Source organism: Diplotaxodon limnothrissa, linkage group LG14 (assembly GCF_057381915.1).
Source record: "Diplotaxodon limnothrissa isolate DT_005_m linkage group LG14, D_limnothrissa_male_GT1.1, whole genome shotgun sequence".
Taxonomy (NCBI): Eukaryota; Metazoa; Chordata; class Actinopteri; order Cichliformes; family Cichlidae; genus Diplotaxodon; species Diplotaxodon limnothrissa.
The window spans coordinates 4,556,834-4,571,948 of record NC_140609.1 but is presented as its reverse complement, the minus strand read 5'-3'; the positions used below and the strand labels follow the sequence as shown (position 1 = coordinate 4,571,948).

The following is a 15,115-nucleotide window of genomic DNA, read 5'->3' as shown; positions in this document are numbered from 1 at the left end:
GGTACTCTGAATAGACGAGTCCACGTTTAAAGTGTGTTTCAGCATCATCCTGTTTATGTCTGCAGAAAAGCTGGCAAACATTTTGATGCTATAAGCAGTTCACCCAGATTGAAATCTCATGATCATCCTCACGCCACAAATCAAGATCTTGCATGAAGCTTCAGAATGAGGTAAATTGGAAGAAAAACTGTCAGTCAAAACAGAATTCAATGATTTGTAAGTCATTGAAAGCCTATATTTAATTTAAAGTACTGAAAATACAAGAGATTAAATGATAAATAAATAAACAAACTATGCCAGCAATGTATTTGAAAAAATCTGGGAGACTGGCATGCTTTTGGCTATGCTCGTCTCACTAATAACAAATGTTCAATTCTTGTAGAAGTAAACAAGGGCTTAAATACTTACTTTGCTTTCCCTGAGTAAGCCTTAATATGGACTACAGCAACAAAAAAAAGTATATGGCCTCAGCCTACAGAAAGGCCTTGGCCTTGGTGAAGTTGAACTTCTTGCTGTGAGGCGAGGGTGCACACCACCACACCACCATGTTGCCAAGTTCTGCATTTATAACATATTATTTTAAATATTCCTTGCATAAAGTATCAATAAGAGTATTTATTCTGCACGATGTGAATCCTCATCATTGAAATATTGACAACTGGCCTGTAGGTGTAAATAGACAGTGGAGTCCTGGCCTGACAAGTTAGCTCTTTTGTGTTGTGCCATCAGCTTAGTCAGAGGTTTTGTAGTTTCCCGGATGTATATATCATGTCATTCCTCCTGGCACTTAACAGCATGGACTATATTACTCTGTTTGTCCCAGGGGACCAGATCCTTCGGGTGGACCATGTTTGGGTTTGAAAGCTACAGAGACGTGGTGTTTGGAGAAAATTTGCGAGTTAGCGTGGATCACCCCGTGCGTGAGGCTGCACGGTGCTAACACGTTTACGAGCTAACCGCACTAATGTGTTGATGCCGTGCAGCCCCACGCATGGGCAATCCGTGCTAATGTGTTAACGAGCTAACTGCACTAACGCGTTGAGGCCGTGCAGCCCCACGCATGGGGTAATCTGTGCTAGCGTGTTAACGAGCTAACCGCACTAAGGTGTTGATGCTGAGCAGCCACATGCACTGGCAATCTGCATTAATGCGGTTGTAACGTTAACGTCATTTTAACAAGATTAATGCTGGCAGCACTAATTTTTAGACATAAGTTGTAACGGCCGCCATTTTCTTTGTGAGTGTTTATTACATTGCGTGCTGCGGGGAAAAGCCTGTTCTAACGTTTAGAACAGCCTGTTTTAAGGTTTATTTTGAGGACCTGATGGCTGTTTATTGCTTCTCATCCGTAAACTCCATACTCTATCGTGTGATTCTTGCATAGGTGGTAGAAGAGGTTTGCCGTGTTTGAGTCTGAGGTGGGGACCGGTTTGCGACATAATTTGCATAGCACAGTTTTGTGGTCCGTGTCAGACTTTTCGTAGTCAAACCATGTCCATGCTACAGAGGTAGCCCGTCGTTTAGGAATAAGGTCCTCGATTTGTTTTGATTGGTCCTTCTGTTTTTAGCTATCTGGTTCTGCCTCATCTTCACTGGATTTGCTGGTATTATCTGTGCCCCAGTAAAAAGATATTGGCGTTAACAGTGTATTTTGCGACAAAACGAAACAAAAGATGGCGTATAATTTGAAATGATAAATGTTTTCATTTCATTATCCTATATATTTTGTCATATCGAACAGCCCTAATAATTGGTCATCTGGTAACTTCCCTACCACCCAGAGCCTGTCCCAACTCCTCTTTGAACTCTGCATAACATTTTTCCTTTTTCAACTTCTACCAAGAACCAGATCTATTCCCTGGATGAAAAAAGTCCAAACATGCTCCAGACTTGCTGTGGAGATATTGTTAATGCTAATATTGTTGTGCTAAAATAAATACCACATTTCTGAGGAAGCCAGTTACCTAGCTCTCAGCAGGTAAGAAATGTGTGTAAGAGTTAAAGAAAAGTGGCGGATTAGCACACCGCCAGAGCCCATGTCTTGGTTTGATACCACAGTTTGTTTTGGTCTGTCTCTGTTAGTGCTGCTGCTGCCTGAAAACCACACCGTCAGCACTCTCCTTTTTCTACACACTAAGCACAGTGACACAGCAGCATGGTCAAAACATGCTGTCTCCGTTGAAACACTTGGATGTTTCCCTGTCAACGCTATTATTGTTCACTAAAACTAAAAGAAAATCTAAACAAAAACTAAACTTTAAAAAGAAATTAAAACTGAAATGATTTTGTGGACTTGGAAACAAGCTAAAGTAAAACACAAATATATAGGAAATATCCCCAGTCTTAGTGTGTATCACCACTACTTTGATGAGGATCTATGCTCTCTATACAATAATACTTAATTAAAAGTAACACTCTAACTGAATGTGTTCTTTTTATTTAAGGAATCCCGCTGACTTAAGTAATTACACTGGGTCCTGTGGTTGGGGTTGTTGTTGGTATGTTGAGCTGGCAGTGGGAGAGATCCAGCTCTGTGTGTAATGTAACAGCAAACGTGTGTGTAAATAATGGATGCAAAGCATGTTCATGCCATCGGGGTCTGCTGTGGTCATTCACATGAGACTTTTCCATTTTATCTTGTGCAGCAACTAGCAGGTCAAGCCAACCAAAGTATATATCATTGTGATCATTAGCTCTGATGAGTCATTTAGTTATTTTGTTCTTGACAGCAGACACTTCCTGTATGAAACCCCCCAAAATGCAAGAGTAGGAATTCATTGCAACAAATGTAAGCATGCTCCTTGTTTTTTGGGTCTTATACTGTCTTGTGGTATTTGAGATATAGAACTCACCAAGGCACTGGTGCCACATAGATTGCAATGAATTGCACTCCATTCTGTGTGGCAGGGGTGTTTCAAACATAAGTGATTTCATGGTTTGGCTACTAAGCTGTTGTTCAGTAGAAGATGTGGTCAGAGTGAATCAGTCACATTAATCACTTTGATTTACCTCTAAGCACATGCTCTGGCTCATACTTTTGTTAAACTCGAGTGGATTCAAGTGGAGCTCCAGTTTTTCACCTAGTGCCAGGTTAAATTATGGTCTCGGGGCCCCATTTAAAAAATAAAATAAAAAGAAAGAAAAGTTTATTATAAATATATGCACACTTAAAAAGACCACATTTGTGCCACTCAATGAAAACTGCTTTTCAGTTTTTGTTTGACCAAATGGGCAGAGTGCCTCTGTGTTTTATCTATAATTTCCTCTCCTGACCTAAGCCCCGAGATTTCTGCCAGCCCAACACAGCAGACAGTGGATTAGCCTGATTGTACACTACGGTATTCAGTCATAAGTTATGGTGTGTGTGTGTGTGTTCACCTAACTAATGGCTTGCATATAGCAATCTAGTAATTTACAGATATTGTATTTACTTTTAACTATGCAAAAGACTACTGAAATATCATGTGAAATATGTTGGTTGAGTTTGAGCTTTAAGTCATATAAAATCTATCCCACCTCTCTTTTTTCTGTAAGAGTCAGTCATCCTTGAAATGCATCTAGGAAACCTTAGGGGAGGTGATTATGTAATTTAGGTTTTAGGGTTGCACATATAGAAACTTTTTTTTAAATTTATTCTTGTACCTGTACTCTACTGTGATTTTTATCCCTGATATCCCTGTGTTTTGTTTTTTGTTTTGTATTTTTTTGTCGTCAGTCCAAGTCAGAGTTACCCTGATGATATTGTCAGGAACTTTTTTCAGACTTGACAAAACTACAGATTACTGAGCCACACAACTCCCTGGTAAATTCGTAAATTCATGAATTGTAGTCATGCTCAACTCTTAAGTAATGTTGAGTGATATCAGGAGTTAGGGTGATATGACCCAAAATTCATATCTTGATATTCTTTAGCTGGATGGCGATATAAGATATATATCTTGATATGTTTTTTAAAGCCATAAAGTAAGAACAAAAAGAGAGTTCTTAGTCAAAGCTGTGTCCCAAATCTCACATAGGCACTTTTATTAACATACAGCATAGATGTACAAGAAAAAATTACTCTGAAATAAATTATCAGCATTTATTAAATAATAATGCTCCATAAATAAAACATAAAAAAATAATGTTGTTTTTGTGCATAACAAAAAAGCTCACAATTGTGCAGTCAAAATGTAAACTAAAAGATGCTGAGCATAACAACAAAGACAGACCGCAGCAGGTTTCGTGGTCAGTAAACACAACCAGAATTCATACATAAGGCGCACTGTCGATTTTTGAGAAAATGAAAGGATTTTAGGCCAGTCGTCAACGTGTTAACCCGGTTAGCTCATTAACGCGTTGACGCCGTCCAGCCCTACGCACGGGGTCATCTACGGTAACTCGTTAACAGAGATTTGCCCCGTTAATGCAGTTATGGCCTTAACGTCACACTGGCAGCACTAAAATAGTAATCTTCAAATGTTTTCTTTTTACTGACCAGCTCCTCTTTGATAGCTTCCGTGTCCATCTTGTCGTTGCCTGCAGGTGAAGCGATGGGGGAGGGGGAGTTGTGTTCAGTGAAGGGGAGAGGCGAGGCCGAGTAACGTTGTGTAGGGACAAAAGTGGACGAAAGAGAGGCAAACTTGCGGCTCCACAAGTATAATTAAAGTAACATAGACTATATCGATATAAACGATATTGTCACATCTCATATCTCGTATAAAAATATATCGATATATTTAAAAAGTCGATATATAGCCCAGTCCCATCAGGAGTCATTAACAGATCAAAAGTAATGTACCCAATTTTTCTCAAATAAAGTCAGTTAATCTGGGTTTATTTGACACACACATAAAACCAAAATGGATTCCAGTAGGAAAACAATCCTCCTCGGCTGTGTATGTGTATGTCTGCAAATACTGCAAAAAATCTTGTGAAGACGTGATGTTTTTCTGTCCTTGTAAATTGTGTGGCTTTGAAATGATTGCAACCTTTTACTGTTTTGTTGTTTTTCACTTACCTTTGTGTTAGATTGGCAAAGCTGTGACACTATCATTGGGTAGAAAAGTTGATGACCATTTCTAACACAGCCGGCTGATTTCAGGATCATCTTTTTGCTGGTACTAAATTGAATTGTGCTCCCACGGATCTTTGTGAAGTGTCAGCACGAGGCTTGGTACATAGATGTCACCAAATACACCCACCAAAGAGGGAAAAAATTATCATGAAGGCCTGAAGTTGACATAAACAAAGAACCCTTTCGCTCTTTGAACACATTTCCAAGTTAACTTTCAACAACCTAAATCCTTTATGGATTGTGATGTGTTCAGAAGCTGCAACCTGATTTCTTCTGACATCATTGACATGTCATCAATACATTCCATTGAACCACACATGCTTTTAGCTTTCATGATGCTGAGGGTTTTAGTCAATGAGGCTGTTTGTTTGGTTTTGGCAGCAGTCACTGGCCTGTGCTTTGCTGCCCCAATATCTCTTGCACTTTGATCAGATATGAATTACAGGAGCTGATTCTTAGTGTGTAAAGGGCATCATCTGCTGTTTTGTTATGCCTATGTATGCCTCAGAAATTACAGTAGCCAAACAGAATTCGCATGCTTAGGAGTGAAGAAATATGTTCATTTGAGATGGGGTATTTTTTGTTTCTTTTGAAATGTAGAACTGTGTATGTCTGTTTGTGTATGCATTATTATCATCTTTGCGTTTTTAATTTTGTCACTACCAACAAATACTCAACTTTGCCACCTGCAGCCCTGCCTCTGCTCTTTTTGTTAGTGCTATTGTCTCTAAATTATACATAGCAGGTCTCACTACCATCTGTACACCTTATCTTTCATTCATGTTGCTATCCTGTGACAAATCACCTGACACCTGTCTCCACCCACTCCATCTTGCCTGAATTCTCTCCGCCTCTCTTGTGCATTTGTATGTCTGCCTTTGTGAGCACAAAGTGTAATATTTTGAAAACAAGGAAATATGGGGACCTTTGACTTGTTCAGTTTAGATTCTGGTTTAGGTTAGGTTAAAGATATTGCTATCAGCACACGTGGTATGAGACAGTCATGAGATCGAATAATATAATCATTAGGCACCTTGAGTCAACTGTTGTTGTGATCCGGGACTATATAAATAACACTGACTTGAATCACCTATAGCTTTTTATATTACCGTATATCCAATAATAGGATAAATTTATATCTTCATGTAATTTAATTATAAAGCTGTCAGTTTCACTGTAATTTGTGATTTACACCAGTATGCTGTGTTTTCCTTAAGTTATCTTCAAATAGAGTAGGCTGCTGGTGATCAGTAAAAAATTGCTATGTTTTTATTGTCAAGATTATTAGATACTTTGTCATTAGATTCTTTCTCAGGATCAAGGGTCGAGGATTAGCTTCTTAATTTTACCATATGAGGAAAGAAAATCAAGAGTTTGTAGCTGGGGTGCTGTTTCTTGGATGGGAAACACCCAGCTGCTTCTACTGATGGGTGCCAATGATATTCTGGGCAGTTTTAATCATCTTCTGCAGAGCTTTCCGGGCTTAGGCCTTGATCATCCCATTGTGATGTTTCCAGTTAAGAAGATTTCTGTTGCTCTTCTTTAGAAGTCAACAAGTACTTGAAGTTGAGTTGTTTTTGAGCTTTCTTCATTAGGGTTGAGATGAGTGATAACCACAGCTTCAGTGATGTAAAGTATTTCGCCTAATTCAACAATCGAGTCCTTAGTTCTCTTGATCATAAGCAGTGGGTTGTTTAGTGAACTTTTACATGGTAAAAGCCTGGGCTATGCTCTCACGCTTTGCTTTCACCTTATTTTTGTCTTTCCATATGTTAGTAAATTAAGTATGTAATATTCTAAATATTATATAAATAAAATGACAGTTAAATATTTTTAGAAAAAAACAACAGAGTTGGGTCAAATTTCAGACTGTTGATTTCATCTCATCTGATTTGATTTCACACAAGCCTTTGCATACAGGACTTTGCTACTCATGATACACAGAGTCACCGTAGAGATGTTACGTCAGTGCATTTCTCCCTTCTTTCACCACCCTCTTCTTTAGGCTGCATTCTTTCCAAAGGCACTTTAGCTTGACATTCCCACAACCCTCATTCTCTTTCATCTTGACTAAAGCTATCATAAAATATTTGTACCTTATCTACATCAATCTCCCATTCCCTTCCCAGATTAATGTGGAAGCCACTGCAGAAAAATATATTCTGTAGTTTTGGGATTGCTGAAGTGTGTGTGTGTGTGTGTGTGTGTGCGTGTGTGTGTGTGGTTTTTTTTTGGTTCCATGGCTCCATCTTGTGGAGAAAGATCAGAAGTGTGGGGAAATGCAGAGCACTAAGGGGTCAATATCTGCTGCCTACTGGCTGCTCCCAATAGGGCTTAAATATCTTGGACTCTCCGCCAGTTGCGCTTAGAACTGAAGAAGTGTCTTGGATGAGAGGTGTAACATATTCAAGAAACTTAAAGAAGTCCAGTCGCTTTTCTTTCCAAGCTCCTTAGATTAACATGATCTGGATGACGGGGAACCTTCACAGGCTCATAAACCTGACAGCTGCAGTAAAAAGTACTGTGATTGCTCAATGAGTAGGAAAGCAAAATTTAAGTACCTGTTGATGCCTTCTGCGTTTTCATTTTTGAGTTGTTTCCATAATTCTCCTGATTTGATCTTTTGCACATCGAGGGGCTGCTGTCTTGTGGCTGGTTCTAAGCTTTGGATAGCTTTAGCTTTGGACAATTTGCCTTTCTTTAATCTTTATAATGTCCATGTCAGCTGGGTGAAGGGGATTAAACTGTTTGATTAGGTTTGTTGTTACCAATGTTTTCATGGCTGACCCCTGAACCCCTGGTGAACTTTGCATCTTCACTCAGAGTGAGGAGCTTCAATGCAATATTTTTGTGTGGCTGTGAGTGTGTGCATTACTTTTTGCCTGCATCGTGTGTTGCACATTAAACAGACCAACCTGAGCCTGACCAGTTGGCCACCAATAAGGGCTGAGGACATTGGCAATGGGGATTTTCTGGTCCCTGGCTAGCCAATCAGCGCATCTCTAAAACATATGACTGTGGTAATTAAAACATGCCTCAGACAGGGTTTACTTACTAAAACAATCACTTAAAAAAATATATATACATATATAAAACGTGGGTCCTTTTTAGGAAAAGCCACAGATTAGTATAAAAAACTCCTGTTAACAACAACGGTAAATAACATTACTCATAAGAGAACAGACTTTACTTAACTGGGACTCATTCAACTGAAAAAGTACCACAGTTTAGACAGAACAGAGATAAGACCTGGGTTTTCTTTCTTTCCTTTGCTAGCAGCATGAGAGAAGCATTCATTTCCTGTAACATGTTCCACTCTGCTTCTGCTTTCATTGTGATGCCTTCCTTTAGCTGCTTTACACGTCTTCCTCTTTGCTGTATACACTGGTTTCACAAAGGAAGACAGTGCAACTAGGAACCCCAGCACTCTACACAGCACATGTAACATGTCTTGTACAAAATTCAAAAGCAGAGAGAGTTGATAAAATAGAAGGTTTTGTAGGATTAGAAAGCTGTAGTGCTAAATGAGGAATTGAATTGGAACAAGATGACTCGACTAAATATGAAGGTACGTTACCATTATATGGGACATGGCATTGTAACTCAACTCGGAAGTTCTAAGAAATAATGGCTAAGATCTCTCCTGAATATTGCTCTACGAGATCGATGTATCTTTTGTCATTATAGCAAGCTCGTACTGTAGTGCTGTGCAAATTCTGTGTCTCTGTGTGTACATATACAGTTATGTTTAAAAATTGAATTACTTGAAAAAACAAAAACTGGGTGCACAAGTTGATATTATTTAGGATTTTCTGTAATCTGAACAGGCTCAAAAGTATACATACAGACTTAAATACATTTCTCAAAAACTTGCAACAGTTTTTAATCAGAGTATACCATCAAGTCAGTTAGGTTGCAGAGGGAGTTATTAATCAGTTCCAGCTGCTTTGGTGTCAAAACAGGTGCACTAGAGAGGCAACAGTGAGCCGACCCCCAAACAGGAATGGTTTTACAGGTAGAAGCCACTGACAATTTCCCCCTACTCATCTTTTCTGACCTCTTTTTCACTGGTTTTGCATTTGGTTAAGGTCAGTGTCACTAGTGGTAGCATAAGAATGGCTCATCAATATGTGCTGTGGCCAGAAGGTTTACTGTGTTTCCCAATCCCCCCCCAAGACAGAATCACTTGTCTGATCAGGACCATACCATTACATTTTTTTTGTTCTCAAAGATATTTTTATCAGATTAAAACGACAAACAAAAAGAGATACACAAAAAATTCTTATACAATATGTGAGTAGGTAGGCTTCACGATGATTGCTTAAGCTGACATAATAAAATACAGCTTAATAACACAATCACATTAGGGCTGGGCTATATCATACCGTTCACGGTAATACCGGTGTAATGTTGGGCAACGATAGGAAAATGACATATCGCGATAGAATATGGGTAAAACGCGCATGCGCAGTGCCTTTGTTTACATACGCACATGGCGGCGACGCAGAATGAGAAGAGCGAAAGCGGATCGTTGAATGAAACGGATGAACCAGAACTGGTTTGTAAAAATGCTGCAACTTCAGTGGTGTGGAACTGGTTTAGCTTTCGTCTGTCAGATATACAACAAAGCACTATTTTTGGTAGAGCATGCTAGCAGGCCGTCGTTATTACCGTGTTTTTTTGGAAAATACGGCACACTTAAAATCAATCCTTTAATTTTTCAGAAAATCGACAGTGCCCCTTATAATCCCGTGTGCCTTATGTATGAATTCTGGTTGTGTTTACTGACCTCGAAACGATTTTATGTACACGGCGCTCGAAAATCTGTCAAATGTTTCAGTACGACTTTGCTAAGCTACGAAGCCGCACCGCTTGATGGATTGTTGGAGCATTACGGCTATCGTAGGCAGGAGCCTCGCGGAGTGATACGTACTGTGCTTCAACATAATATTACAGTACTGTGTGTGTATAACCTCTTTTTAAGTTTTGTGGATATTATACATGGTTATGCTGAGGATATGTCGGCCAATTTCCACTGGAAATGTCTTTTGGTTAAACTGTCAGCAAGGATTTGCATTTGCACTGTAAACTTTTTATATAACTTTAATGCACATAAAAAATGGTAAATGGCCTGTATTTATATAGCGCTTTACTAGTCCCTAAGGACCCCAAAGCGCTTTACATATCCAGTCATCCACCCATTCACACACACATTCACACACTGGTGATGGCAAGCTACATTGTAGCCACAGCCACCCTGGGGCGCACTGACAGAGGCGAGGCTGCCGGACACTGGCGCCACCGGGCCCTCTGACCACCACCAGTAGGCAACGGGTGAAGTGTCTTGCCCAAGGACACAACGACCGAGACTGTCCGAGCCGGGGCTCGAACCGGCAACCTTCCGATTACAAGGCGAAAAAACAGCTGCTTGTTTAAGTGTAAATACATTGATGGGGTTTTTGCACTAATACAGTTGTGGAGTTGTAAAGTATTTTGTCTAGTGTCAATTATATCGTCAGTTATATCGTTATTGCAAATTTTCAAATGTATATCGTGATAAATATTTTTGGTCATATCGCCCTGCTCTAAATCACATATCTTTTAATTGTTGTTTACCCCCTACCCATCCCACACAATAACTCTGTCCCTCGATCCAGGTTAAAAAAACCCCCAAAAAACCCCCAACAACAACAAAAAAACCGAGGAAAAACAGAGGATTTGCTGAGCAGCCGAAGGCTGGAAAAATATTTCAGGAATTGCCTCCACACCTTGTAAAACTTTCCGGTGGTGTTACTAATCGAATAACAGATCTTTTCAAGGCTTAAATAACACATAAGGCGCCTCAGCCCCGTCCATCTTAGTAGGACTGCACATTTCGCTACAAGGGAAGCAAAAGACACTGACAAGGTCAGCCGTGCATCAGCCTCCCCATTAGTGCCAAAAATAGAAACTAATGGATTAGGATCCATATGATATTCAAGAATTAGAGACAAAGGTTGAAATATGTCCATCCAGAATGTTTTGAGTTTAGGACATGCCTAGAACATATGGATAAGAGAAGCATCCTCACTCTCACATTTATCACAAGAGGGGTCCACATTCAGAAAAATACAAGCTAATTTGACTTTTTACCAGAACGGTTGAGTCTAACGGGCAGTTATCTTTGCTTTGGAAATAGACCCAAGATATAATGCAGCGTGTATTTGCTGCCCAATAGTAATACTGGAAATTAGGCATTGCCAGGTAGGGATGGGTATTGATAAGATTTTCACGATTCCGATTCCATTTTCGATTCTGTTTAACGATTCGATTCTTTATCGATTCTCTTATCGATTCTTTTTAAAAAAGGAGAACACTAAGGTCGATTAGCTTAGAACTTCGTTTTATATCTTCTCTTTGAACAAGATAGAAATTTAGGAGTAACATGGTCTTACAAACCCAACAGTGAGATCTTAAGAGATCCAGCCTACGGCTCTTCAATGGGGTGTCACAGGGTGCCCAGGAAAAAAAATTGTAAATGTAAAATAATAAAATAAATATTCTTCTGTAGCAATAACAAAGCATAACATAAATTATTCAGTAGCAATTACACAAGAATATCCAGTAATGTCCCTGCCTACAATTAAACACATTCACTTACCTAAAATTGGGGGCATCTGCTGTGGCAAATGGGTTCAAGCCAGTGTTGCCAACTTAGCAACTTTGTCGCTATATTTAGCGAGTTTTCAGACCCCTTAGCGACTTTTTTTAGAAAAAAAGTCGCTAAAAAAAGACGTGAAAGCGCGTATCGCTTTTACTCTCAACAAGCAGTGGGTGCTGTAACGCAGTCAGTTCTTCTTTTACTCTTTTAGTCTTATGCTGTTTTGTGGATGACAAGGTTTAAAACTACTTATAAACACACACAAAGTAACTCCACCAGAGTGCCTATTTCAGGTCACTTTTGCCGGTCCAAGCCCGGGTAAAGGAGCAGGGTTGGAATTGTGACATTAAAAAAAACAATAATTGCTAAAATAAATTTAATTTGTAGTTCTAAATAAACTCTAAATGCATTTAGGACGTTTTTTACTCACTTTATGTCTCTTCCACGATGTTATTTCTCTCTCCAACAACATAGGTTACAATTAGATTAGCATGACCAATTATGCAAATTAGGCGATGACGTCATTTAGCGACTTCTAGCGACTTTTAGGACAACCAATAGCGATTTTCCTTACTGAGGAGTTGGCAACACTGGTTCAAGCCTTTTACCACAAACTTAGTCACTGCTCGGTGACATTCGTCTGTCCTGGCCTGAAAGGAGACGCTACCGGTAGACTGCAGCGAGAACTGCCAGCATCTGAGCCAGACTCTGTCTGTCTCTCTCATCATGGTCACCTAAATGCACAGTAATGGCAGGTTTTGTAATAAGGCAGATCGCGCTAACATAATATGCACTGTTAGTTGATTATTTACCTGCCGCATTAACGGGAGAGGATGTGCAAACGTTACCGCTGCTGCTGGGTTGAGATTCACGAGTCCGGAGCGGAATTAAAAACATGACATTCATTTAAGGTTATCACGTGTTTTGTGAGAAAATGCTTTTGCATATTCGTAGTGTTTCCTCCCTTAAATTAAGTATCTACTTTGCAAGTATTGCAAGTTGCCCTGTTGTCATCCGTTCTCGTAAACTTTTGAGCCGCTTACGCGCCGTGTTTCCTGCCAGGTAAATGACGCTCCGCAACGTGGTGACGTCATTCGGGGCGACTGGAATCGATAAGGGAATCGTTTGCAAAAATGTCAAACAATTCCAAGGAATTGAAACAGTGGGAACCGGTTCTCAACAAGAACCGGTTTTCGATACCCATCCCTATTGCCAGGCCTCCATTACTCCTGGGCTTTTGAAGATGGGCTTTAGTCAATCAGGGGCATTTGGCTCTCCATATATAAAATGATATAGTTGAATCTAAAGAATCAAAGAAAGATTTGGGGATAAAAATCGGTATTTATTGGAAGAAAGAGAAAAATTAAGGGAGTACATTTTGATTGAGTTAATTCTTCCCACCAGAGAAGTAGAGAGAGGGGACCATTGTGCCAGGTGCTGTTCTGTATTATTTAATAAATAAAGGAAGTTCACTTTGAAGAGACAGTTATGCTTCCTTGTAACTTTTATACCTAGATATGTAAATTGATTTTGTGCTATTTTAAAGGGGAGAGTAGAATAGTCATACACTGGTGCTCCTCCATCCACAGGAAATAACTCACTTTTATGCAGGCTAAGTTTTTATCCTGAAAACTGACCAAACTGATTAGTTTCCCTCTTCTCTGGGCTTCTCAGTTAAGAAGGTTCTTTATCTGGTACCAATGAAGGTGTATGGTTTCGGGGTGCAGTCTCTGTCCTGGGGCCGGCTGGGAGAGACGAGAGAAGTTGCATGTGGCAGCATTGATGAAAAATAATTAGAGTCTTTATTGTTGTAATTACTCCATGTGCTGAAGTGAATGTAACACCTGCAGCATCAGCCTCATATATAAAGCCACAATAAGCAACAAATCAAATCTCGGCTATGTGCCTGGGATGACCTTCATAATAGGCAGTTAGACACGCAGTTAGGCACGCACGCAGGCAGGCAGGCAGGCAGGCAGCTGAGATGACACCAACTAGAGCAGCATGTGTGGTTGAGCAGTGGGGCAAGTGATTGAACTGTGGCAATGGTTGGGGGAGTGAATGGCAGAGCTGTCTAGAAGACTGGAAGGCCGGGGCTCCTATTTTTACCTTTTAGCAGCCTCCTATCACAACAGCTGTCCCCGTCAACTCTTGTCTGTACACCAACAGGAATAGCCAGCCTATCATAGTGCTCCCTCTCTTGTCAGCCCTGCCGTTTCACTCTCTACTTTGTATGTCTCTGGCTGGTCTTTCAGATCTATTCCTCTTTACCCAGTTACTGATTTGGTCTGTTGTTTGAGGACTACTATAATACAGAAGTTGTGGGACTGCTTCATTTACAGGTAGAATTATTTATACTAACTTTTTTTTTTTTTTTTTTACAACAAGTGGTTTCTCCTGCTGAATATATATGACAAGAATGGGGCCTTGAGGCTCTACAGCCATTGCCACTATTTATGGCTAGAGATGGACAAGGGGGGGCTTTGCCAACTGAAAGTAGCATTACACAATACAACTTCCTTGGTTCTTGTTGTAGTCCACATTTTTCTGCTCAGATGTTGGTCAGTAAGTGGTCCCAGTTAACTTACTTTACATTTATGTTTTCTTGGAAAGAATGGAAACTTATCAGCTTGTGGCAGATATGGTGTATACATTATGAAAATAATGTTATGATAGATTTTTACATTCACATTGATTCACATTGTCTATAAATTATACAGGATGAATGAAGCTGTGATGTTCTCACCTCCAAACTTCACTGTTGGTATAGTGTTTTTGGTGTCATCTGCAATTTTTTTTGACCTCCAATCATGGTTGCATTATGGCATCCAAATATTCAGTTTTGGTCTCATCTGACCCAACCATATTCTCCCAGTATTTCACAGGCTTGATGAAATGTTGTTTAGCAGATTTTAAACGTGTTTCAACATGCTTTTTCTTGAGCAATGGAATCTGACCACAAGTGATTTTTGGCCCTTTGACAACCCTTCTAATAATTCCTTTCACTCCTCTGTCTGAAATCTTGTGGGGAGCATCTGGCCAAGGCCAGTTTATGGTGGTTTATGGTTTATGGAAACGTTTTTTTATGCATTTTCCATCAAGCTAGCGGATCATCTTCTCCGTCTATGACCCCCTTGCTGAGATAACAGTCCATTTCTATCTGCACCTTCTCCTCCAGTGTGCAATTTAACAATTAGTTCGCCCATGTTTGGACTTCTTCTGTGTTCTAAACGCGGAAATCAGTCCGTGGATGATTACATTGCTCTGCCCATCAAAAAGTCTGCGCATGCGTGAATATATTGCCTATCGTTAGTTATTGGACTGACGATTGTCCGTTGGAAAATATTTACATATTGCCCAACCTTAGCCCCAACAGTGCTCACTGGAATCGTCCAGTGCCAATAGTATGCTTGGAAACA

At 39.9% G+C, this 15,115-nt stretch overlaps 1 protein-coding gene across 7 annotated transcripts in view; it reads left to right on the top strand.

Moving 5' to 3' along the window:
* Positions 1 to 15,115, top strand: part of myo18ab (myosin XVIIIA b) — a 124,612-nt gene that overhangs the window by 13,519 nt on the left and 95,978 nt on the right. For 4 of the 7 annotated variants that reach the window (XM_085371671.1, XM_085371668.1, XM_085371667.1 and 1 more), the window contains exon 1: positions 13,605 to 14,038. The exons of the other annotated variants lie outside the window; for them this stretch is intronic. The gene's annotated coding sequence lies outside the window, so the exon portion shown is untranslated. Of the gene's footprint in view, positions 1 to 13,604; positions 14,039 to 15,115 lie in introns of those variants that run through there. 7 annotated transcript variants of the gene reach the window in all.